Raw genomic sequence first — 26,361 nt, 5'->3', positions numbered from 1 at the left:
AACATCCACAAGATATATAATATTTTTGCCCATAAATCTCTTCTATTAAGGCATATTCACTAGCAGCACTCTCTGGATATTTTCTACCTTGTCATTCTCTCTCTTTCTCAACAACTCTTTGCCGCTTCTCCATTGACTTCAATGGAATTACTCCCAATTTTAAACTCCTAAATAGTCAGGAGAGTGGTACATAATCAACTTGCTCATTGTATCAATGCCAGTTAGGCTTTCTGTAAGTACCTGGCATTCTTTATCCTTCCAGTATGTGAATTTTTGTTTGTTTGTAACTGAATGTAATTATTGCAAGTGGGCTCAGATTTCCCCCTTAATTAAAGGGTTTGGGATTCTAAGAAGGAAAGCATGTATTGTCTTACTATATCAGCCCTTACAGCTTCTAATATGTTGGGCACAATCCTGATGAAAATTATCTGGCAAAATTCTTGTCTGAACAAACCGCAAAGAACTCAGTTTACACCTTAGTGTGAGCTTTGTCTGAGTAAGGACTGCAGCATTGGATTCACTGGGCCAGACCCTCGGCTGGTGTAAATCATTTACACCAGACAAATTTCTGGCTCACTGGCTTTAAAATGTTTAGCCAGATTTTGAAAGAGGGAGTCTTGCTTCTTTGTTCCCGCCCCTTCTCCCTCAAATACTTAAAGCCCTTGGGAAAACCAGCTGACATGAAGAAGCTTCTCGCCAAAAGAGTCTCTCCAAAGACCACATACTGGCATGTTCTCAGACTTGAAAATATTCATTTAAAAACTCAGAGACCAATCCATATTTATTCAAGAGCTCACTGAGATGGCAAATACTAGATTGGGGTTTGGATGAAAATAATATCATCTGCTAACAGCGCAATCTTCTGTTCGCTGCTCTAAATGAAAAAGCCTAAGATTGGTGGAAGCACTCAGGCTGCAGCATAGATTCTGATGGCTCCATAGATTTCCTTTTATTTTATCCATGTTTTCTGTGCTTCATTGGTAGTGCTGCTTTTTAGGTGGTTATATTTCTTCCCATCTGTACATTAAATACAAGACATTTGGTTTAGAGCACTGAAAGGCTTAGTAGTGCAATGTGCACCCACAAAGGAGACATGGGTTTGGACTGGAAGCAACCTTGGGGACATTGGTCAGTGGAGTACAGACATATTATAACCACAAATTAATTGAAAAAGGAGTCTCCTTGTGCAATGAGAAACTACCATGTTTTTCAGCATTTTTCTTGCCTTCAATGCCGTGCAACTCTTCGAGAGACAGTGTGCCTAGGAGCTCAGCAGGAAACTAAGTCAGGACTCCTGGAGTCTATTCCCAGCTCTGCTACTTACTCGCTCCATGACCTCAGGCAAATCATTTAAAATAAATATGCATCCATTTATTGACCTGTAATACTGCATATGGATGTAGCAAGCCTGACTTAAAGTGCTTTGAGTTCCTTTGATGAAAAGTGCTATTGGAGTAGTATTATTGTGGCTTCTTCTGAATTTTTAAAGCTCCCTATCTGAAGTCATCGTCAGCTTCCTTCCTGAATTTTCAAGACTATTCTTCCTCTAAGAGTTCCCCTTTCAGATGGCAATGCTGTTAATGGTTAGTGTGCACTTCTTTTAGAGGTATATGAGATGTTGACCTAAGGTCATTTGCAGTGCCAGCAGAATACAAAGAGTTATGAATTGATTGTCTTCACGTCTTGATTGCACAGGAAGAAGAGAATGGGATATTTTGCTGGCATCTCTCTACATAACTCTATTTGACTTTTGTTTACAATTCTGCTTGTATGTATGGACGGAATTCTGTGTCCTTTTCATTCATTCCATCCCTGTAGATTCTCTCGAATTTTCTCTTTGTAGGGAGCCATTCTCTTGAAAGTGTGTGTTCACTGTGTTCTATGTTGTTGTTTTTTTGGTTAAGCAAATATATAGAGTATATACCATTACCAAACCAGTGAGATAGCTTAGGAGATTTGGTCATTCAAAGCACAAATCAGTGCTAATCAAAATGCTGAGGGTCAGGTGCAGTAGGTTAAAATACTGAAGGGAATTCAGTTACATTAATTAATATTTAGGAAAGTCCAATAATCTCAAGCAAAGCCAAATTCAGCCTTTGATGTACGTTATTTCCATTGAACTCAACAGGTGTATCCACTTAGTCCCTGGCTAAGCTTGACTGACAATGTACAGTAACTCCTCACTTAATGTTGTAGTTATGTTCCTGAAAAATGCAACTTTAAGTGAAACATGTTAAACAAATCCAATTTTCCCATAAGATTTAATGTAAGGGGGGGGGGGGGGTTAGGTTCCAAGGAAATTTTTTTGGCGCAGACAAAAGGCTTTATATTCTGTACAGTACTGTACTGTACTGTGGTGGGATGGTGCCCCTGGCTTACCCCTGGGGCTCAGGGCTGGGGTGCAGGGTCTGGGAGAGAGTTAGGGTGTGGGAGGGTGCTCAGGGTGGCATGCTGGGTCTGGGAGGGAGTTAGGGTGCGGGAGGGCATTCAGGGTGGGGTGCGGGGTCTGGGAGGGAGTTAGGGTGTGGGAGGGCACTCAGGGTGGGGGTGCGGGAGGAGGCTCGGGGCTGGGGCAGGCAGGAGGTGCAGAGCACTTACTTGGGGCAGCTCCTGTTTGGTGCAGGGGGTGTGCAGGTGGCTCCGCGCAGCGCAGCACCGCCCCCATGGCCGCGATTCTGGAAGCCGCGATTCTGGGAGCTGCCCCCCTCCCCCCCCACCTCCGACCCGCAGGGCCACTCGGAACGTAGGGGTGTTAGGGGCTGCAGGGCCCTGGGCTAAGGGCTCTAAAGCCCCTTTTGGAATGCAGCCCTGCGAGCATGGGCCGGAGGACTCAGGAGGAGCAGGGGCAGCCGCGCAGCCAGCGGCCGGAGAGAAGCATCACTTTCCCCTTCAAAGCGCCACTTCTCTCCGGCCGGCTTTGAAGGGGAAAGCGCCGCTTCTTTCCGGCCGCTGGCTGCCCCTGCTCCTCCTGAGTCCTCCGGCCCATGCTCGCAGGGCCGCATTCCGGAAGGGGCTTTAGAGCTGCAGGCCAGGGCCCCGGGGCCCCCTTAGCCCAGGGCCCTGCAGCCCCTAAAGCCCTGCGTTCCGGGTGGCCCTGCCTGCCGGGGGGTGGGCAGCTCCCAGAATCGTGGCTCCCCGAATCGCGGCCATGGGGGCGGTGCTGTGCTGTGCAGAGCCACCTGTACACCCCCTGCTCCAAACAGGAGCTGCCCCAAGTAAGTGCTCTGCACCTCCTGCCTGCCCCAGCCCTGAGCCTCCTCCCGCACCCCCACCCTGAGCACCCTCCCACACCCTAACTCCCTCCCAGACCCCACCCCCCACCTTGAGCGCCCTCCTGCACCCTAACTCCCTCCCAGGCCCCTCCCAGATGTTTTAAACTCAGCCTCCAAATATGGAGGCATGCAAAATGAGAGGCCACTTTTGAAAAATTTGACCTAGATGGCATGCCCAAAGTCACATAATGAATCCAGTGAGTGGCAGAGCCATGAGTAGAGCTCAGAACTCCTGTGACCATTTCTTTAGATGATGCAACCTCTCTAATGATATGTGATACAATCTTGAAACAGGTATTTGGGTCATGTAATCCCACACTTGCATGGCACACACCATCATTTTGAAGATGGGACAGATAAGAAGAAGGTAGCAGTGGGCCACACTTGGGAGCTCTGCGGGCTGCACTTTGGTCACCGCCTGATTAGAAGCCTCTTCACTAAAATAGTCTACATAGGTTCATAGGTACAGCTCTCTTGCCTTAAACTGGGAGTCCTCTTCAGCTAGTGTGAAAACTGCCTTGGTGGGATTACTTTTAAGGCAGAGGGTCTCAAACAGTAGTCCACGAGCTCAATTCAGGTGGTCCGCGGCTAATTCCCTCTAAGGTGCGCGCCTGGGCAGCCGCACATGAGAGAATGAAGGGCACCCACCTAATTAGTGGAGCTGCGCAGGCGTGGCTCCACTAATTAGATGCCTGGACCCTGGAGAAGATGCACATGTAAGATGAGGTGGTGGGGGGACTAGGGGATACGTGGGAGGGGCAGTGGGGAATTTGGGATGTGCAGGGCTGCAGTGGCCAGATAAAGAGGCGACGTTCCCCAGCTCCAGGCTGTAGCTGCCAGGGAGAGACGGCCCTCCTTCCCAGCCTCAGCTCGGGGGCTGCAGCGGCAGGGGAGATACCCCCCTCCTTCCCAGTCCCAGTTTGGGGGCTGATGCGGTGGGGAAGAGATGGCACATCCATTGCATTAGAAAGGTAAGACTAGTAATATTAAAATATGAGTTGTGCTTTTATTTGTAGAACAAAAAAACGTTAATTATTATTAATTTTTTTTAATATAGTGCTTTTATATAAAGCGCTTTACAATAGTTAGCTAATGGTACAAACAACATTTGGAAAGATCATTAAGTGGTCTGCCAAGACCCTCAGCAATTTTCAAGTGGTCCGCGAAAAACAAAGTTTGAGAACCACTGTTTTAGGGTATTGTTTTACTTATACAATTGCTTCTGCTTTGTTATTGTTCAAAAAGTAAATCTATTCTTCACAGACAAACTTGTTGAGAGGAAAGCCCCTTGGGCTTGTCTATACTGGCAATTTACAGCGCTGCAACTTTCTCGCTCAGGGGTGTGAAAAACACCCCCCCGAGCGCTGCAAGTTTCAGTGCTGTAACGTGCCAGTATAGACAGCGCTGGGAGCCATTCCCCTCGTGGAGGTGGTTTTTTCAGAGCGCTGGGAGATGCCACGACTACACAAGCCATGTTAAAGCGCTTTAACATTGCCAGTGAAGACGTGCCCTTAATTAGTGTTATCTCGAAGCTGATGCTACCAAACAGCCATCCAAACTGGCATGGTGAAGAAAGTATTTAAAGTGGTTGCAACCAAAAGAGCCAGAAGAAGTGGGACAGATGCAGAAGTACCAAAAGGAGTAAGATGTAGCTCACTGTATAAATGAAAGCTAGAACCCCAAAACACAAAGTAACTGTAATAAAAGCAATAACAATAATAAATATAAATGTACATATTATGTATATATTGTACCATATGTGTGCACAGCACTTGAAATTAGCAAATGTGGCAGTGTCTGTCCAGCGTCTTCCACCACTGTGCCTGTCTATTACCAGTGCTGTTGATTAGCTTCTCAAATGTCTTATACTCAGATTGTAAGCTCTTTGAGGCAGTGACTGTCTTTTTGTCCGGTGTTTGTACAACACCAAGCCCGATGGGGTCCTGGTCCATGATTTGGGCTCCTCGGCCCCGCAGTAGTAATAACAATAATAAAACTGTCATCTGCACTGAACACACACAAAAATGTAAAACAAAGGCCATAAATAAAGCAGGCACTGACAACAATCAGAGCATGATGGGATCTGATGTACTTCAAATTGGGCCCATTCCATCCTGCGCAATGCCTAGATGCTGTGGGAAGGGCACATTAGAAAGGCCATAGATTAGGTAAACTGGATCAGATAGACAGAATAACAGAATGACTCTTTATTTTGGTGCCTACATAAGCATTCTTCCCCCCACACTACCCCTATAAACTTCTTTGACCCAAGTAGCAAAAGAAAGGGCCACAAAGGAGTTGGATAAAAGGACTTTTTTTGTTGTCCTTTCTTTCCCCTTCACCAGGTGACTTTTTAGGGACTTTCCTGCATCTTAAGCATCTTTTTTGCATTGTTTAATATTATCATTAATAATTCATATTTTTGTCTTTCTCCTCTCACTCTGACAACTTTTATTTTTAATCAATGGGCATATGTCAAATTGCTTTGTTATTTATTTATAATGTAAGCTGACAAGGGGATGGAATATGTGATATAAGATTGAGAGACAGTTTCTTTCATAGGGCAGATTTTTCTTAGCGATAGAGATATATCACCCTCTCCCTATTGGCTTGAGAGGGCAGTTGACACCAATAACCAATGTTGCCACAAACACCAAGGGACATTTTTATTGAGATTATTACTTTGTGGTTAGTAACACAGAATTACTATGCTCCTCTGGAGTTGGATGACTCCAGGTTTGAAATGTTGCTTTATTCCCAGACCAGTGTATTTTCCCTGGGAGGGAGAAGGGGTGTAATCCACAGAAAAAGTCATGCATAATATTAATAATGACAGGCCAAAATCTCATTCATGCAAATCTCCAATTGAAATTAATGTGATTTGGCCCACTTATATAGCAATGATCTTCACAACCTCCCTGTGATACAGGTCAGTATTGGCATCCTTAGTTTACAGATCAGGGCCGGCTCTGGCTTTTTTGCCGGGGGGGGGGGGCGGCCGGAGCCCCTGGGGGAGGGCGGCGAGCCCTGGCGGCGGCTCCGGTCTCCCCCCCGGCGGCCAGAGCGCCGGGGGCAGGGCCGCGAGCCCCGGGGGCTCGGCTCTCCCTCCCCCCCCTCCCCCGGCGGCCAGAGCGCCGGGGGCAGGGCCGCGAGCCCCGGCGGGTGCTCGGCTCTCCCCCCGGCAGCCAGAGCGCCGTGCCGCCCCCCTCCAGGTGCCGCTCCAAGCACCAGCTTGGGTGCTTGGTGCCTGGAGCCGGCCCTGTTACAGATGGAAAATAAAAGAGGTTCAATAACTTTGCCAAAAGCTAGGCAGCAAGTCAGTAATACAGTCCATACTCAAACTATAAGGCCATGCTGCATCAGTACATATATTAACTAGTTAAACAATTAATAAACAATTTCCTCCCTGAATGTGTGAAAAGGGAGCTGTCATTGACAACTGGCTTCAACCGTATATTCTTGGCATTTTTCTTTTGTGCATCTTGGATACACATATATTTTACCCTGACTCTGATTTGAAAACTCCTCTAGTTATTCGCTGGGATTATTTCATATAGTGAAAGCATCCCATAGTTCCGGTTGAGTGGAATTTGACATAATGACTGCTTTAGTGTGTCTTGAGGGAGGAGACAGCTCTGTCTGGATTGTGGGAATGGCTTGGCGGAGCTTTGGATTGTACTTGGCAGTAATGTTTGCACGCTGGACAGGATGTTGTCATACGGTGCGTAGTCCTTGAAAAATACAACAGAAAGCTAAGAAAAAAGGGATTAGACATACGTTTTTAGGATGTAAAGAATATTTTGGCATGCAAGTGCTAAATCAAAGGAGGGGATGGACTGAGATTGTCTCCCAAAACTCCTTCCGCCTGAAGAGTTCTTGCTTCCCAAATTCCTATGGTTACCATCACTCAGTTGTTAAAATCTCAGTGGGGACTCTGTTTCAACTTTTTATTTCAAAACATAGTGAGAGGCTTGGTGGAAAAAGTAACATCCCCTCCCATTGCCAGGCCAGGCACAGTGCAATGGCAGTGGATACTAATGCTAGCCAAGTAATTTGTTATGGACCTATGAGCCAAGCAAGTGAGCTAGTGCAGTAAAAAATCCCAAGCTAGCCATGTGACCTGGCCAGTAAGTTTGAGAAGAAGTGTAGAGGAAATGGAAGCGGGGGCTTGTCAACATGGGAAGTTTTTCGGATTAACTTTAGTTTTTTCTCAGATAAACTGCCTTGAGTTCACACTCTAAAGTTCTTTTTTCAATTAATCTAGTGTCTCATTCTGCATTAATTAGTCTGGAAAAGAGAACATGAAGAAGTTTTCTTTGATGTTATCCCAATCTTAATTCCACCTTTGAATGCCTTCATCACCATGCCAATCATACTGAGAATAAGCACGGCATTCATGATGCACCCTCCCTCATGATTTACACTTTGGGGATATACAGAATATAAAATCTCAGGATAGTTCCAGTGAGCATACAGCATTTAATAACCATATGTTCTCTGTCCTAAGGCTGCTATTGATTCACAGTTATTACTGGATCCAGACTCCAACTTGACCACATTGTGGGAGAACAGATTGTGAATTTACACTACCAGAATTATTAGTAAAAGGGCCAAATCCTGTTCCCCACCGCTTCCATGAAGTAGGGCCCACTGAGGCACCAAGTCTCACCGGGGCTCCACAGCCACAAAGCGCAACGAGAATAGTAAAGCAACCAGAGTTCCCTCTTACTCCCAAGTGGCTGAGTACCCCTTATGCATCCAACCCAACCCCATTTCATAGGAACAAGACTCTTCCTAGCCATGTATGGCAGCTAGGCCCCTGGTGGGATGTCTGAGTTGCAGAGCTTTCCACAGTAAAAGCCAGGGAGACTGACTGGGATGCACAGTCCATAGACAGATTTTTCGATGGACAAGTCCAGAACAGAGCTGACAGGCTGAGAGGCACAACAGGGGGTGATCAGATCCAAGAAACTCATCACCACCCCCACAACCCTATGATTAGCCAATAGATCCCCCTTGCTGACCTCTTCCCATGCCCCTTCAAAACCAAAACACACTGAGTGACCACCAACCATTTCTGCCTTCCTCCCTCCAGAAGATGCACAGGATCTTTTATTGCTATCAAGGGCTGGAGCAGCCTTTGCAGCCAGAATGTGGGGAAGAAACAGAACCAGGATTGATGTACGGCTACTCGGCAGAGGAGGGAGCTCATTTGCATTAGATCCTGAGTTCCATGGGTAGCCCTGTGCACACAGCAGAGATGAATCCCTTCCATCCTTTTTATACACTAGACTAACTATCTTTAGGACCTATCTGGTGCTAAATCAGATTACATGCCAGCCTTGGGCTAATGCTGCTATATAAACTGGGCCTAGGATTTGGCCTGATGACAAAACTTTGCAAGTATATCTAGCAACTTTTATCCAGGGTTTCAAAGCACTTTACCAACATTTATTAATTATTAATTATTATTATTACAGTAACATTATTACACCTTTTTGCAGATAAAGAAATAGACACAGAGAGTGGTTACCTGACTTGCATAAGGTTACACCATAAATCAGTGGAAGAGCTGGGAATTAACCCCACAATCCATGCTGTCATTCTGCAGCTCTAAATTACTACACAGTGTTCCCCCCCACCCCATGAATAACCTTATATAGTTAATAATCTCCTGTTATTTATACTGCATGATACTCGTGTATGGCGCTTCACGGACAAGCTCAACGAGAAAAGTCCTTGGCTCAGAGATTTGACAACTTCATGGAGTTAAAAAGACCAGAGGCCTAGCCGATGAATGGCTTCCTATAGCTCAGCAGAGTTAACTGAGGACGCAGTAATTTGGAAATCAAGACAATGAGGTGGGATGCCACAGCTCTCTCTGTATGTGAAGTAGGCCACAGCCCTCTACTTATCTGTGTCTCTAAAAAAAAAAAAATGCAAGGGATGAGGTGGGTTTATTTAGTTCTCATATGGGCCAACCTTATCCTATTTAAGGATGGGATTTTCAGAAGTACTCAGCATTGGCCTAACTCTTATCCCACTGAAATCAATGGCAAAACTCCCATTAATTTCCATGGGAGCAAAATTAGGCCAGTGTTGAGAGCTTTTGAAAAGCCCACCCTAAAGATATTGCAGAAATCGAATATTAATATTTTGTGCCAGTATATACCTGCCACACAGGTCCTCTCTCCTCACTTTGCTCTCCTTCAAGTATTTTCATTTCACCTCAGCTGAAGTCTCTCTTTTGTTCTTCTTCCATAATGTACTTGATTTCATTGCAATGGCACTTAGATACCGTACCTATATCGATATGCATGGGTAAAGAAATCTCAAAGGGGAAGGGCTTCCCATACATATTGCAGTTAAATATTCAATGTATACTGGTATATAGAGATCTATATAATTACAGTCTGCCAATAACAGGAGTTAAACACAGTTTAAAATATATTATTTGCTATGTGTTCAGACTATAAACTGCCACAGAATTAAAAAGGCAGAGCTGCCTAGTGAGCCAGTGTTTATGTACAGAATCAATGATTGGAAGACTGGATCTTGCAACAATGATGGTATTGTAAATAATTAATAGTAAAATGGAGTAGAACAGGAAAGAAAGATTTAGTACTTAAATGTCAAGTGTGTACCAGAAGCCAAGAACTTGGGGAGGAGGGGCTATGTGGGAGGGGAGTTGAAGTCTGCTTTTCACTGGCCAGCCCCTCACCCTGACATGAGACTGATGTCTGACTATAATCCCTTTGAGTCTAAGGGCCAGTAAGAATACTGCATTGATAAGGGCTTCAGTTGTCTTTTTATAGGTATCTGTTTTCCGAGGGGCCAGTGGAGGGGAAGCATATTCTGCACAAGCTGAAATCAGCCTGAATTGATGTGCACACTACTGATGCTATTGATCTTCTGCTTAAAGCCCAGGACTAGGGGTCAGGGCTTATGGATCCTATTCCTACATCTGCCATTGACTTGCTGTGTGGCCTTAAGCAAGTCATTTCATTTCTCTGTGCCCATTTTCTCCACCTGTAAACTGGAGATAATTTTCCATAACACAGAAGCATTAAGAGATGTTGTAATATATTATTGTTTACAGAGCACTTAGAGATCTCCATAGGAAAGGTGACAATATTATTGTTGCTGTGAAAGCAAAGAGAATTTATCCTTCCATTTAATCACTTTATTTGGTACATCAGACTACAGTACCAGGCTGCTGTATACACTATATCTAATCCAAAATTAATTATAATAGGATATAAGCCTTGTAATTCAACACAATGAACCAAATTTTATCTTGACTTATGCCCTGGGCAACCACATTGACTGTCCAGAGATGTAAATGAGGGCAGAATTTAGCCCAGTATCTTCCGCTCATCTCACAACCACAGTTTGCCATTCCATGTCAGTTTCCTACTATGACCATAGTATACTCCCATTCACAGGATTGGATACTGCCTTGCAAGTTTTTGAATATTATTAAAAACAGATATAAAGAATAATGTATGTGAAGAGGTTCTTAGTTAAAGCTGTGCAAAATATCCACAACAATATTCAGAATTCTTATCGCAAATTTGAAATTGCTCTGACTTTTACAAAAGTTTTGCAACATTTTCATTTACTTTTAAGCGAAATAATTTCCCCCATTTTGGAATGTCTGGGAAACCACATGATAACATTTTCACAAAACACAAGCATCTCAGGGGCATGAAAACAGAAGTAAGAAATCTGCAGAACATGTTTTTTTGTGAGCAATGTTTCAGCAGGGTGAAAGGGCATGAACCTGGGGAATGTGATAACAGTATTTTTACTACCTGCCCTACTAGCTCCATACTAGAGAATCTTGATTAGTGATCTGGTTCAGGTAGATACTTAAGCATATGCCAAACTTTAAACACACAACTAGTTGCATTTAAATCTATTTGCATGCTTCAAATTAGGTGTGCACTTAAATACGTAACTGAACTGGGAGCTTGGGTTTCCTGAATTCTAGAAATAAGACTATATCGATAGGAGTGCCCTAGGAAAACAGATACCTATAAAAAGACAACTGAAGCCCTTATCAATGCAGTGTTCTTACTGGCCCTTAGACTCAAAGGGGTTATAGTCAGACATCAGTCTCATGTCAGGGTGAGGGGTTGGCCAGTGAAAAGCAGACTTCAACTCCCCTCCCACATAGCCCCTCCTCCCCAAGTTCTTGGCTTCTGGTACACACTTGAAAGTTAAGTACTAAATCTTTCTTTCTTGTTCTACTCCATTTTACTATTAATTATTTACGGACATACCCATCTGGACACTGTGCAAAGATGGGGTCTGTTCAGCTTAGAAAAGATACAACTAAGAGGGGATATGATAGAGGTCTATAAAGTCATGAATAGTGAGGAGGTGAATAGGGAAGTGTTATTTACCCCTTCACAAGAACAACACAAGAACAAGAGGTCATCCGATGAAATTAATAGTCAGCAGGTTTAAAAACAAACATAAACAAGAATTTTTTTATACAACATATAGTTAACCTGTGGAATTTGTCGCCATGGGATATTGTGAAGGCCAAAAGTATAACAGGGTTCAAAAAAGAATTAGATAAGTGCATGAAGGATAGGTCCATCAATGTCTATTAGACAAGATGGCCAGGGACACAATCCCATGCTCCAGGTTTCCCTAAACCTCCATCTCCCAAAAGCTGGGACTAGGTGACAGGGGATGGATAACTCAAAGATTGCCTTCTTCTGTTCATTCCCTCTGAAACTTCTGGCACTGGCCACTGTAGGAAGACAGAATACTGGGCTAGATGGGCCATTGGTCTGAACCAGCCTGGCTGTTCTTATGTTCTAGTCTGAGTTGGCTGATTTTTCAACACCTCTTGCTGGAATGCTCAGAATATGCTCAGAATGAAGGAATTGGGCTTTTCAGGTTTCCCCTATGATAGCCAGAGTTCTTTGCCTTTATTGATTCTCCTAGCCTCTCCCAGCTGCCTGCCATTTCTTCATCTCTGCGATGTAGGCCAAGCCCCCAGCCAAGGGCAGGTTATTAGTGACAGTACCACTGGTAAAGACGCAAGCATTAAGGGCCAGATTTTGTAAAGTGCTCTAGACACCTTCAGATTTTCGAAACAGCTCAACGTGTTTGACTATAAGTGTCACAATGGGATACAATGGGTACTGTTGGATGCTGAGCTCTTTTAAAAAGCTCTAAATAAATATCTGTCACAACAATGTTCTAAAGCACAGATAGGTAAGAAAGAACCATTTATTTAAGCTTCTTGACCCTCTTGAATTTTGGGATTTAGTCAAAAGGTATTAAAAACCACCTCCAAATTCCCATAATGCTGCCCATCCCTGTTATAATACTTTGCTTTGCCCTGTGTATTAACTGTTAAAATAAAAAGTATCACATAATATCTCTACACATCCATTTCACCATCTGTACAGGGGATAACATTTCCCCATCTCACACTGGTACTGTGACACTTCATCAATTGTTTATGAAGCACTTTGAAATTCCCAGATAAAAGGTGCAACCCGCAAATCTAAGAACAACAGAGTGCTTCACACTTAATGAAGTCTCCCAACAGCCCTGTGAAATAGGGATTTCTTGTTATCCCCTTTCACAGATGGAGAAACTGAGGCCCAAAGACACTAATTGGTTTGCCCAAGGTCACACAGAGTCTACAGCAGAGCCAAGAAGAGGATCCATGTGCTTTATTGCCAGTTCCTGTCTCTAACAATTAGACAACACTTCCTCCCTACAGTACTTCATGGGCATGATGGCACTGTAATTCAAAAGTGAGGCATTACTTGATTTCAAGGAGTCTGGTGGCACCTTAAAGACTAACAGATGTTAGTCTTTAAGGTGCCACCAGACTCCTTGTTGTTTTTATAGATACAGATTAACACGGCTACCCCCAATACTTGATTTCAGCAACTCATAGGTCTGAGACACCAACATAGCTCTGTCATCTTCACCTACTTATTAGAAGTTATGTGTTTGTCATCACCAGCCCCTGCAATTCACAAGTGTGAACTGCACTGTTTAGTGCTGCAGAAGTACAGAGCCATCTACACTAGATGGGAACTACCTGCCGGCAGCAGCTCACTTAGTGCTAATCCTACGTGGCAGTTGCTTTTAACTGTTATTTTTTATTTAAAAAGCTTAATTGGGAGGAATGAAAACTCATCAGGAATGTAAGATTTCTGAATGTGAAAAAAAATGGAGGGGATGGAAAGCTGAGGCAAACAGACATGCATGAAAACACAGGGCTGGAATTTAAAATGTAGCAATAAGTATGACTGCTGCTCCTTTAGGGATTTTTACTGAGTCTTTCCAAGGGATGCCTTCAGTTTTTTTTTAAACATTTGAAAAGGAGCAATATACCAAAACCAGGTTAACATCAAAAAGAAAAATTAACAGTGAGTGCTGCGGGTGCGCACTGTGAAACTTCTCTGCTGGCAGGGAGCTGGTAGATTGAAAAACAGCAATAAGGTTGGGGAGGCCTCGGAAGCAGGGGAGGTAAGGAAAGTGCCAAGAAAGAAGCCATGAGGAGAAGTACTTTTGGAGCACATGGGGTCGGAGTCAAAGCCACAAGAAGCAGAGGTCCTGTGGAAGGGGGAGGGAAAGGAGACTGATCCTCTGTTTACTGAGAGGTTCTTGAATGACTGCACTAATAGTCTGAATTAAAGTAACTAGCTATCAGCTCCATTGAACACATCCACATTACGGATCTATGAAGAAGTGACTGGATTCATAGATTTTAAGGCCAGGTAGAACTATTATCGTTATCTAGTCAGACTTCACAGTCCTGCCCCAACATACAGCAGGCTGGGTCTTATATAAAACAGGATTTTTGGGGGTGGAGTCTCCTTCATTTGTTCCAAAGTTCTGATCAAGAATTTGGATGGGGTTTTCCTATAGTATTACAGGCAGTACCAGGAGTAGAAATTCTGCAGGTGGGAAGCAGTAGGAGCTGGAATTAGGACTGGAATGACTAGCGCAAAGTCTCCCGGCCAATATTTTTTCACCACACCACAACAGAACAATATTTCCTCCCAACGAGGCCCCTCGGGCACACTTTATTCCCCCAGGAACCAGCACCTCACTCTTCCTCTCAAGTAAAATCCATCCTCCTTCTTTGCTCCCTTCCTTAGAGGAGGAAGGAAAATGCCAAGACCAGTGGCATGGGTGGTGGGATTCAAAGCATCAGGCATAAAACAGCAGAAAATAAGGTTGCGGAAAAGATGCATTATACAAAATAAACTGGGCAAATATGAAGAAGAAAACAACCAAACCCCCAGTTTACCTGGGCTAAATTCTCCTCCGCTAAAGTCAGAGAGTGTGCAAGTTAGGCCAAAATTTAGGCCATCAGAGTCTAGAGGTTTAGGGCACTAACAGAAAAGGGCTGAATCAATTCCTTTGCACTTCATTTCACCACCACCTATCATTTATGTATATACAACAAATACTATGCCCATAAGAAGCTTCCCTACTCCACAGTTTGTCCTACTGCCAACATTAAAATCAAAGGTAAGTCTGCCATACAGTACCTCCCTGACATCATAGCAGCTCATGAAGCTAATTCCCTTTTCCTCCATCTTTTCTTGAGGGCTGACAAACTGCCATGGTCTTTAGGGTAATTTGGCCCCGTTGGTAATACCTGTTTTGTCTCATATGCTTTCTATTCTTCTTTGCATTTCTCTGAGATCACACCAGATCAGGGACAAGTGAGACTATGTGAACAGGTGTGGTGAAAAAACAACCATACTAAAGCAGCATGGTAGGGGCAAATCACTTCATGAAAGGACACTGTATCACAGGCTAAAGTCTATGTACTTTTCACATGTCATCTCAAAGGGCTGTCAAAACTGGAGTCACCTGACAGTAGTTCCCATTCTGTCACAGAGAGAAGGCAATCAAGAAAAGTTCTTGAAATTTTTGCAAGTTTCTCAGTTCAGTTTTTACAGTATTTTGCTAATAAAACTAACTGAACTCTTCCTTTGCTTTCGCTAGTGTTGCTCACTGCTGCTTCCACAGTACTGAAACCTCCTTTACATTCCAGGCCAAAGGGTCTCCCTGGGTCATTTTGTACACACTGCTGCTTTAGGGACATCTTCTGTGCAAACAAAGGGTTGATAACAGCCCAGGTAGGAGAACGGGCATTAGCTTTAATCTAACATGGGTAACAACAGCAGTGAAGCCATGGAGGCACAGGCTTCCGCACGTGCTAGCAGCCTGTGTACAAGCCTGCCAGGGGCCCTGGGTATGTGCTCAGATTGCTAGCTGAATCCCATGCTGAATCCCATGCTGCCCCATCTATACCATTATAGTTACCAGTGCTAGCTGCCTACCCATGCTACAATCTCACCCTCACTTGCAGTGTAGACATGCTTGTAGAGGTGAATTAATTCTGCAGTTATCTGAGCAGTGCTTGAAATAGGCAGGACAGCGGTGATTCAGTTATAGTGAACTGGAGTTGTTCATATAAATGAGTGAGTGACGTTGCCCACTAGTTGTGGGGCCAGTGAGAGATTAAGGGTCCTACTACAGCTTACTGCTAAGGGAGATCTCCTTTAGCTCAATATGCAGAGGACCCCGGAACTGAAGGGCCAGGATTCGTATCCCACTCCACAGGTGCAGGAGTAGGAGAAGGATGTTTGTATATCAATGGCTTCTGTTGCAGTTGGCTAGAGAGGAGTCTCCTCACAATATTACTCTCCATCAAGACTGCTCTGTGATCAAACCCTCATCTCACCCACTCTCTTCTTTACAAACATCTCCTGATCTTTTACTCCCCACCCCTCTAACAGTCTCAGACTTTTCAACTCAATCTTCTTTCTTATTTAAACTTCTTCCAATTGTTTTGTAGTCTTTTTAACTCCCCTGCCTCAATTTTTATAAATTTTGTGCCAGTCCTAGAACTAAGGGATTGTCTTTTACAGAGCAACTGCATGTATATGATGTTCCAGGCACCTGCATGTGTATAGCAGACACTGTAGCTTTCCCCTAGGAAAACTGTCTGCATAAAATTAATGACCTACAGTGAACTGTGCCCACTCCTGTTTTATTTCTTGATGATGGTTATTAAGAGTTTGTTTCCTGGTAGGGTTTAATGGATTGTACTTTCCTAGTAACTTAAAGTTTACCGACTGATATTAACACTTGAAAAGTATGAGGAGAGGGCCTGGAACCTTGTTCATTATTTGCCCATCTCTTTAGCCTCTCACTACTAGCCAAGGATTCTGAGAGGTACTGGGTTCTCTGCTTCTTGAACCTCTCTTTTGCACTGAAATAAGGGATACAGGCTTCTAGTACTCAGAGTACAGGATTAAGAGCCAGGGTACCTGGGTTCTATTTTTAGCCATGCCATTGAGTCACTGTGTGGCCTTGCATAAGTCACTCCATCTCTGTGGACTTCACTTTTCCATCTATAAAATGGGGGTAATAATACCTACACATCTTTCTGAAGTGCTTTGACATCCTCAGATAAAGGGTGTTATAAACAGGCCCACTGAAGAGCTCTCAGCACTGTACGGAACTGGTTCAGCAAGCATGTGTCATTGATTTTGACAGGACTACTCATGCTTAAAGTAAGGTATGTGCTTAAGTACCTTGCTGAATCAGGGCCTAGATCAGGCCTATTAGCATATGGTAGTTTTATTCTCCAAGCATTTTCTGTCTCAGCTTGGATTTTATGGCCGCATGAGTGTGGATCAAAGCTCTATGCCCAAATCATCAATAGATTACAGGAAGCAAGTGTGATGAAGACTGGATGAGTAGGATAAGTTAATATGTCTGTAGATAACAGTAACTGTGTTCTTTAAAGGCCAGAATGTGAGCAAACAAGTTAGACAGCCCCATATCAAAACTGAGAAAAGGTAAGCAAGGGGAGAGAACTCGCTTCCCTCCTTGGTCCACCATAGCCTAGATGCAGTGAACTTCTAGACATGCTCTTAGAGCCACCTGTCTCCCCAAATATTTCCTAGTGTGCACCAAGGGAGGTGAATTATGGAAGGCGAAATTGGACTTACAGAGGATATGGGGGAAGCTGGGCTGGACAGTGATGCTTAGACTGGAAATAGGTACGGGTAGTAGTAGTTTTTTCCTTCCTTATTAAAGGTCTAGATGTGTTGTCTTGCTTGAGAATGTGTTTAGTTATTAAAAAGTGTATTTTACAAATTTTTGGAATGTACTTAGAGTTGCAGTAAGCACAGAGAATAAGCATAAATACATAAAAAGGCAGACACTGTTTTTAATAACAACACACTTTCCCCTTCTCTATCACCTGCAATCCAAAGTTCACAAAGTAGTGAAGCAGCATTAATTAGTTACTCCTCAGCTATTACCCTGCTTTTGCAAATGGGGAAACAAGCACAAAGGTGAAATGCCTTGCCCAGGATTACATAGCAAGTCAATGACAGAGCCAGTATTCAAACCAGATGTCCTGCCTCAGTGCTGTTCTTTAGCCACATACTCATCTTCCCTCTTAGCAGTGGTTGCTTTCAAACATGTAAATGCCCTTTCTGCATAATCTAACATAAACGTAACTTTGAAACCCTAGCCCTTTGTTTGGACTCTAAGTCCACTTCATCACTAAATCTTCTCTGATCTGTTTGGGAAACAGTATTTCTTTGAGTTGTAGAATCTAAAATGGAAGCTGCACCTATTAGTTCTGTGGTACTTCAGGGCTTTCTATTCAGTCATTTCCTTTTTGACATGTATTTGCTACCTTTTGGGTAAGTAAGAAGGCAGTAAGTATGCTTTATCACCTTACTGCTGAAGGTGATCATTTACACTGTAGTTCAAAAATACCAGGACAAGCTCTGCATTTTTGACTAGGGGGAGGAGGGAAGGAGATTGGAGTGAAACTCATTTACCTCCAGCAAAACTCAACATGCAATTGCACTACATGAAAACAAGATACCTTCTTATTGATGCTGCTTTTCTTGATTAGTATATTGTAAATAGGTATAGATAAAAAATCTGCCACTCTGGACTGAAAGAAGATTGGTCCAGACATTTTAATGTGATTGTTAGTCTTGAATTAATGCCTGCAATTCAGATCATTCAAGTATCATAGTGCCACCCTAGGAATATTCTCAAACTTCGCCTGTTTTTTCCAGGAAGGGTGGACCAATGGCTGATTCATACTTTCACTATATCACAATTATGCTTTTGTTTGGCATCCTCATGTCTGTTGCAAGTCACTTGCAGATGGTCCAGAAGCCACAGGACACGCTGTACTTCGTTCTCATCCCAGCCAGCACCATTTTATGCAATCTTTCTAGTCTACCATGAGGTACAGCTATGTTTTCTACTGGATCTTACTTTTGACATTCAAGCCTTTTCCAGGGCTTGCTCTATTTTAACGTTGTCTGTTAAATTCCTTGTCACCACTCAGGAAAAATAACTTTGGTATCACTGTGGACAGCATAATAAAAATTGCTCCATGTGTAGTGGCAGTTGAAAAATGAAACAATATTAGGATTTATAAGGACGGGGATGAAAATAGTTGTGGGAATACTGTAATGCCATTATATAACTCAATGTTATGGCATCATCTGGGATACTGTGTCACCCAATCTCAGAAAGGATACAGCAGAAATAAAAGAGGTTTAGAGACAGGTGATAATAATGATTAGAGGACTGAAGACACGTCCATCTGAAGAGAAGCTGAAAAGATTGGGAACTCATTGTCACAAGGTATAAGAAAGGCCAAGAATTTACTAAGATTAAAAAAAAGGAGAAGTCTGCTCCATGCTGACTGGCTATTTGCTCCAACTCTCCCACTTTCCCTCCTAGTCCTCCTTCCTCACAGTCTCTTCACCTAAGTTTCATTCCACACCTGCTCCTCTCACCTTCTTCTCCCCTTCTCTGTCCCCCTTATCCATCATTCCTTTTTCTTTCTATTTAGCTGACCCCTTTCTATAAGTAAATATCACCCTCACCCTCTCCAAAAAATCATGGAACTAACATGACATTTGCTGCCATCACATAGGTCATTCTGCTTATGTGTTCTACCCCTTCTCCTGCCCTATGTCTGTCTTATCTATTTAGACTGTAAGATCTTCAGGGCAGAAACTGTCTGCTTCTCTGTGGTTGTTCAGTGCTGAGCACAATGGGGCCTCAAACTTTGTTGGCCCTTATGCACTGTGGTAATAAACATGTTAAATAATAGAATAAGAAATACAAAAATAATTATAGACATTCATATGGATAAACAGAACATCCACAATTACATTACAATACAGTATACATATAAGGACTGTACACTCTCATGGTTTCAGGGCAGAAGCCAATCTCTAATTGATAGCTGTTGAGCAGAAACTTCCCCTATGGGCAGGTTATTCTATAACTGTTCATTATGGGAGATTCTAGCACTTTTTTCTGAAGCGTGTGATGCTATCTACTGTGGTGCTCATCGGGAAGCTTCAAGGGAGCCGGTATGCTACCATTATGTGACAAACCTGTGGGTGGGCCATAAGGTGCACATGCGCTCACCAGCCAGCCAGCCAGCCAGCTGTCAGTTTGCTCAGCTCAGTGCCCAGTGATCCCTTCAGGTGGCCAGTCTGCTGGCATTTACAAAGAAGAGCACAAAGGCCTGCTTCCTGTAAAACCAACAGGAACATGGGGGCATTCCAGGGCATTCAGGGATACATGGCACCCTTATTTACGCATTCAAAATGAGATTGTTTTGATCATTCACATTAATGCAGAGTACGGTGTGAGCATGGGGAAAGTCACTAAAGGGTTTGTTTGTTTTTTTGGTGGCAAAATATTTCACGGGCTTGGCAAAAATTGGTAATCATGGTTCTGTCCACGTAGACATAAATTCAAATATATGTTCACATATATTTGTATGTGCTCATATACAAAATGTATAGTGTGGACATTATGATGATCTTAGGCACAGATACCGATAGCACTATTTTTCTCTACATATATCATGTATATGATGACCAAGACAAGACTGATGATTATATGTTAAGGCTGAGTTACTTTTAACCACATTTAGAACTTCCTGGCCTGGAATGCCTTATCGCTATTCTGAAATGGAATTTATATATCAAACAAACAACAAACAAACAAACAAACAAAAAGAGTCAGACCCAGGCATGTCCTGGTTACTGCTGAAGTGGGGAATTTCTCAGAGCCACTCAAAAAGATCCATAGATAGGCAAAGCTCTATAGGCACAGTAGAAGCTCAGAGATACGAACACCTCAGTAATAGGGTTACCAGTTTTGGTTGAATGTATTCCTGGACAGCGGCGGCTCCAGGCACCAGCGCTCCAAGCGCGTGCCTGGGGCAGCAAGCCACGGGGGGCGCCCTGCCGGTCCCTGCGAGGGCGGCAGTCAGGCAGCCTTCGGCAGTATGCCTGCGGGAGGTCCGCCGGTCTCATGGATTCGGCGGCAATTCAGTGGCGGGTACCCCGAAGCCGTGGGACCGGCGGACCTCCCGCAGGCATGCCACCGAATCCGCGGGACCGTGGACCTCCTGCAGGCATGCCGCCAAAGGCAGCCTGCCTGCCGTGCTTGGGGTGGCAATAAAGCTAGAGCCGCCTCTGTTCCTGGAGGTTCCATCATATGACATAATCTTTCATTAAAGACTAATCTTTATTTCCTGGAGACTCTAGGACAATCCTGGAGGGTTGGCAACCCTACTCAGGAATGGAGGTTGTTTGTAACTCTGAACAAAATGTTATGGTTGTTCTTTTAAAAGTTTACAACTGAACACTGACTTAATATAGCTTTGAAACTTTACTATGCAGAAGAAAAATGCTGCTTTTAACCATCTTAATTTAAATGAAACAAGCATAGAAATAGTTTCCTTACCTTGTCAAATATTTTTAAACTTTCCCTTTATTTGTTTAGTAGTGTATGGTTTAACACAGTACTCTACTGTATTTGCCTTTTTTTTTTTTTTTTTGTCTCTGCTGCCTGCGAACTTCTGCTTCCAAATGAGGTGTGTGGTTGACCGGTCAGTTTGTAACTGTGGTACTGTATTTGTAACTCTGAGGTTCTACTGTATTTCCCAAATAAAATTAGATAGCCTTAGATGTAGACAAAGAGGGGCTGATGATTCTTCCCCGTTTTATTCCCAATGAAGGCAGTTTAGTTATTTACAGGCATTTCTATAGGAATTGTATTAATTTAACTAAGAGTAGAATTAGGCCCATTCAGTTTGTACTGAAGTATTTTTTTTAAACATAGACATATTGGTGCAGATACAAAGCACGCACAACAGCCTTCGATGACCCTTCTGCTTCCCCAACGTTTGCAACAAACATAGCATTGAAACCAAATTTCCAATTTCCTTGGAAACAGTACAGTATTCCAGTAAACAACAGCACAATCTAAATCTCAAGAAATATACACATTAATACACACACTCATACCTGCATGAGCCTGTAACATCAGCCTTTGTATGTTTTTTTTTAAAATGTACTTTGTAATGATGCATTTTTTCTATGTTTCTAGTGCTTGGGAATGCCAAGAATTTAGGAAGAGAGCCATAGCTTAACAGAGCAATTATTTGCCAGTAAATACTCCATTTGCTTGTTCTGTGATTTTTCTTCTCCTAACTCGCACATTCAATAATCCGTCCCTTGCTGCGTCACAAGGACAAAAAGTCTTTTCTCCAAAGCAAAACATGTTCACCAATCATTCTCCAACTATGCCAAGCCTCAGTTAGCAAAAAGCTATTTTGTAGCTTTAATTAAGAACTTTCCCCTACTTATCGTTTTTCTATAACCTTACACCTCCAGCCCAAGAAACTAGAAGGCAGTGACTCAGTCTGTGGGGATCACATGCCATTAATAAACACTTTCAACCATATTCATGTGGTTTACAAGATTCGGGACAACTCAGCTGAACTACTGCTTTGGGTCCAGATTGTATTCAGGAGGGGCACATATGTTCCTCCATGCACTAGAGAACAGCTCATTTGCACCAAGATACCAGGAACATTTTCTCTGTGTGCCTCTATTTTAAGCAGACTGCAAAAATTTACTCCAGAATTGTTAAAAATTTAAAGTTAATTCTCAAAATAAGGAGTAATTACTTTTGATTCAAAGCAGCTTTTATGGCCTATTACATCAGTAATCCACTTACTAAAGAACCTCTTGGAAAAAAAACAAGGAAATGCCCCCACAAAAACTGTTCTAGTAACTGTAAGGGCTAAATATTCATCTGCACCCATACTTTGAAAAACTAAGCATTTGGGTGTACGCATTGAGTCTCAGTCTCTTTGTCAACAATTTAGGCACACAACCAATTTCTGAAGAGGGTGTAAATCTGTGCAAGCAGCATCACACAACTAGATTAGCACCTTGCAATAATGGGTCAAGTGGGTATAGTAAGAAATCTAGATGTGCACATTATATTTCCTTAGAAATTTCATATAGCCAAGTTCCACTCTGCTCAGTTAAGAGGAGGGTGAGAAATAGTATATTTGGGAAAAATAAATAAAATACAGCAAGAGTGATGTGAATTACCCATATTAATTGCTAAATGCAGATCTAGGGTCTGGACTCAGAAGCAGGAATACCCTTACAAGGTTCAAGGAACAACATTCCAATGTGACCCATAGCACACTGATACTGTAGCTATTCCATCTGGTCCTTGTAAAGTAACATATCTAGATAGGTGTAGGACAAAGAGCCCAATTTCGATTACTCAGATTGTTTCTTAGGGCAAAACATGGCCCTGTTTTCAAAGTCACTTTGGGTCTGGTTCTTACTCAGATGAGTAAGAGCAACTTGTGTGACCAAAGTTGCCAATTAAGGCCTTATATTTTTTGCTCTTTTGATACAAGCTGTATTTGGAAGTTCTGAACATGTTTCCTATGATATGGTCAGATTCTAGGAACTATGGAATTTACCTATTTTGATATCACTCAACCTCAAGATGATAAAATATGCCAGGTTACGACAATAATTCCTTATGAATAAATATAGAATTTAAAGCATCGTGCTTTGGATGGATGAACTGTATCTACGTTATTACTCTTACCTAATGAAATGTATTGATTTCATGTTTTGCACTATATATATCAGCTGCTTAAAGCAGACAAGATATTAGGAATTCTTTAACTTGCATCAATACAGCAAGCAGCCAATGTGAAATATAGCAAAAAAGGACTAGCTAGATCCTTGAACCTTGTAAGGGTCCTGGGCATCTTCTGCACATACAATGCCTTCCATGTAATGTGATATAGCATGGCCAGAGGGCAGCAGGAGAGTGATTGATGAGAGATATGTAAGCCCCAGGATGATGAGAGCCTTATTCCCTGTAGAGGGAAGAGAGGCTGTTACAGATTAATTAGAGCACCTGAAACCAATTAAGCCAATTAGAGCACCTGAAGCCAGTCACCTGATAAACCCCCCCTGCTTCAATCAGACAGTTGGAGGAATTGAAGCGGAGTGGTTTGGTGTTGGAGCAGAGAGCAGTTTGAAGGAGTTGAAGCAGAGTGGTTTGCTGTTGGAGCGAAGAACAGTTTGGAGGAGAGCAGTTTGAAGGAGTTGAAGCAGAGTGGTTTGGTGTTGGAGTGGAGAGCGGTTTGGAGGACAGCAGTTTGGAGAAGTGCTGTGGCGGGCCAGAAGACCAAGACCCTAGGTAAAGGGAAACCTGGCTTGTGCAGAGCAGAGGGACTCTACAGACACAAGGAGTTGGGAGAAACTTGGCCCAAGCGGAGAGAGGGCAGGAAGCCACACAAGCTGAAGGGCCAGAGAGGGAAGTAGCCCAGGGGAAGGAATTGCTAGTTCAAGTCGTTCGCTGCTATTCCTAGGGCCCCTGGGCTGGGACCCGGAGTAGAGGGCGGGCCCGGGTCCCTCCCTCTCCACTCCCCTTTTCTGGGACACTAGTGGGACAGTTGATACCCCAGTTCAGGGATGAGAAATGGCATCCTGAACCCCCACAAGAGGAGAAAGCACGGGACCCATCATAATAGTACCGGCAATTTGCCATAGTAAGAAAGATTAGACAAAGAACTGAGAGGAAGTGTGGCATATCTCAATGGCAAGAGTAAACATCAGGCTATATGATCACAACTAGGCTATAAGAAAGTTGTGATATTTTGGTTGAAAAGTTGCGGCTAGTTTGTTAAAGTTCGGGCTCAAGGCATGCAGCCTACCTTCCAAAGCAGGGCAGCAGTGCAGAAGAGATACCGTGTGTCCCATCTGGCTCTAAAAGGTAAACATGAAGGAGGGGTGGCCAAGCCAAATTTGAGAGAATGGCATTGTGATCTGGTGCATAGGATCGCAAGACCTCTAAAAGTTTTGACAACTACAAAAAGTTGTGGCTTGTGTTCAAAGTTGCAGTTTCTGCAACAAAATTGTTACCTGTGATTTTCTTACAGCCTTAATTATAATGGTCTCATCTGGCCTTCAAATCTGTAACTTTGAAAATTCCTCTGAAATCCGTTAATAGATTAACCAGCTATGCAAGTGTCTGCAGAACAAGACAGGCAGATTTTCAGTATTCGCTTAAGTCCATTCATGCTCCCATTGAAGACAACAACAAAACTCTTACTGATGTCAAAGATGAGGGCCCTTTATGAGGGCAAAGCCTTTGAAAAATAGAGCCATTTTTGGCTAAGAACATTTTGGTATATTAATTGCATATTAAACAGTCATAAATTTTCCCTAAGGGTCTCACACATGCAATGAAATTTAGGATTAAATCTGACTTTGATGTCCAGTGTGCAAGACCTATAAATTAAGGGCCAGTAGATCCGATTTCAGGTCAAATTTTCTTCATTATTTCAGTTGTGTAGAAATAGACTTTTATAACATTTAAAACCAATAAAAATGTTTCCATCATTTCATAAAATTTCTCCAAAACAAATAAACCCATTATCATTCAGTGAGTGTAACACAAACAGTCCAGTATTGTGCTAATGGTGCTGGTGCTTAGACAGATACCATGGTAGCAAGTGTTTCCAAAGTGTAACATTACAGAAAGTCAAATGGTGCTATTGAAGGTGGTCACCTTAGTGCTATTCTCCGGAACATGTATTATCAGCTGTGATGCAGATTTCTTTAAATATGAGCATATCATCACTACAGTCCATTCTGCCTGAATTCTCTGAATAAGAATAATTAAGTGTAGTTGTTGTCAACAGTTTATTTCCACACAAGGAAACAAAAATGTTACATGATGTCAAAATATCACAAGTAGTACCATGGACATCTGGACCTATCTGAGCTTCAGTTTCCCTCACCGTAAAATGATGATAATTTAACCTTCCTTTGTAAACTTCTTTGAGCTCTACAGATTAAAAGTGCTGTGTAAGTGCTAAGTATTATTAATATGAAGGATTCATAGATTCATAGATTCTAGGACTGGAAGGACCTCGAGAGGTCATCGAGTCCAGTCCCCTGCCCGCAGGACCAAATACTGTCTAGACCATCCCTGATAGACATTTATCTAACCTACTCTTAAATATCTCCAGAGATGGAGATTCCACAACCTCCCTAGGCTATATGAGACTTTGAAAGTGAAACTTTCAACTATAAACAAACATGAAACTGACAAGTCTGTTTCCATGGTCCAAACTTAGAAGGGAAATAAACAGTATTAAAATAATGAAAAGTAAAGTAGGTTTTTTAAAATTTACTTTACATAATCAAAGCAAACTGTCAGAAAAGAAACTTGTGTCTGAAAAAAAGTTTTCAACATAATGTTCCTTTAATGCAAGAGTTTCTTAAATTTTTTGACTTAACTTAAACTTTTAACATTAATGTACTTGTTTTTCTTTTCACAAGACAGCTTGGGAAAAAAGAGTTGACACACTCTTAGGGACAACTATTTAAATGGGAATTTACTGGATCAAGTCAACACACAACAAATTCTTACTTATCCAATGCAACTCACGTAAAATTACATTCTTCCCAACAGAGACTGCATAGCAAAAATGGATATTTGGTTTGCTTAAAAGATGTCCCCATTAACTGTTTTTTTAACACTTTAAGCAATCAGCCAGTGGAGCCAGACACTGTCCTCAGGTAACCTCGTGCAGCTACCGTTAGTGCAAAACACGGTCGTTTCTCAGACTTCATACACTCTGAACTGCTTAGTTCTCTCACATTCATCTCCTGAG

This window comes from Terrapene carolina, unplaced genomic scaffold (assembly GCF_002925995.2).
Source record: "Terrapene carolina triunguis isolate 2854851 unplaced genomic scaffold, T_m_triunguis-2.0 Scaffold242, whole genome shotgun sequence".
In the NCBI taxonomy this organism is placed as follows: Eukaryota; Metazoa; Chordata; order Testudines; family Emydidae; genus Terrapene; species Terrapene triunguis.
This window is presented reverse-complemented; position numbering follows the sequence as displayed.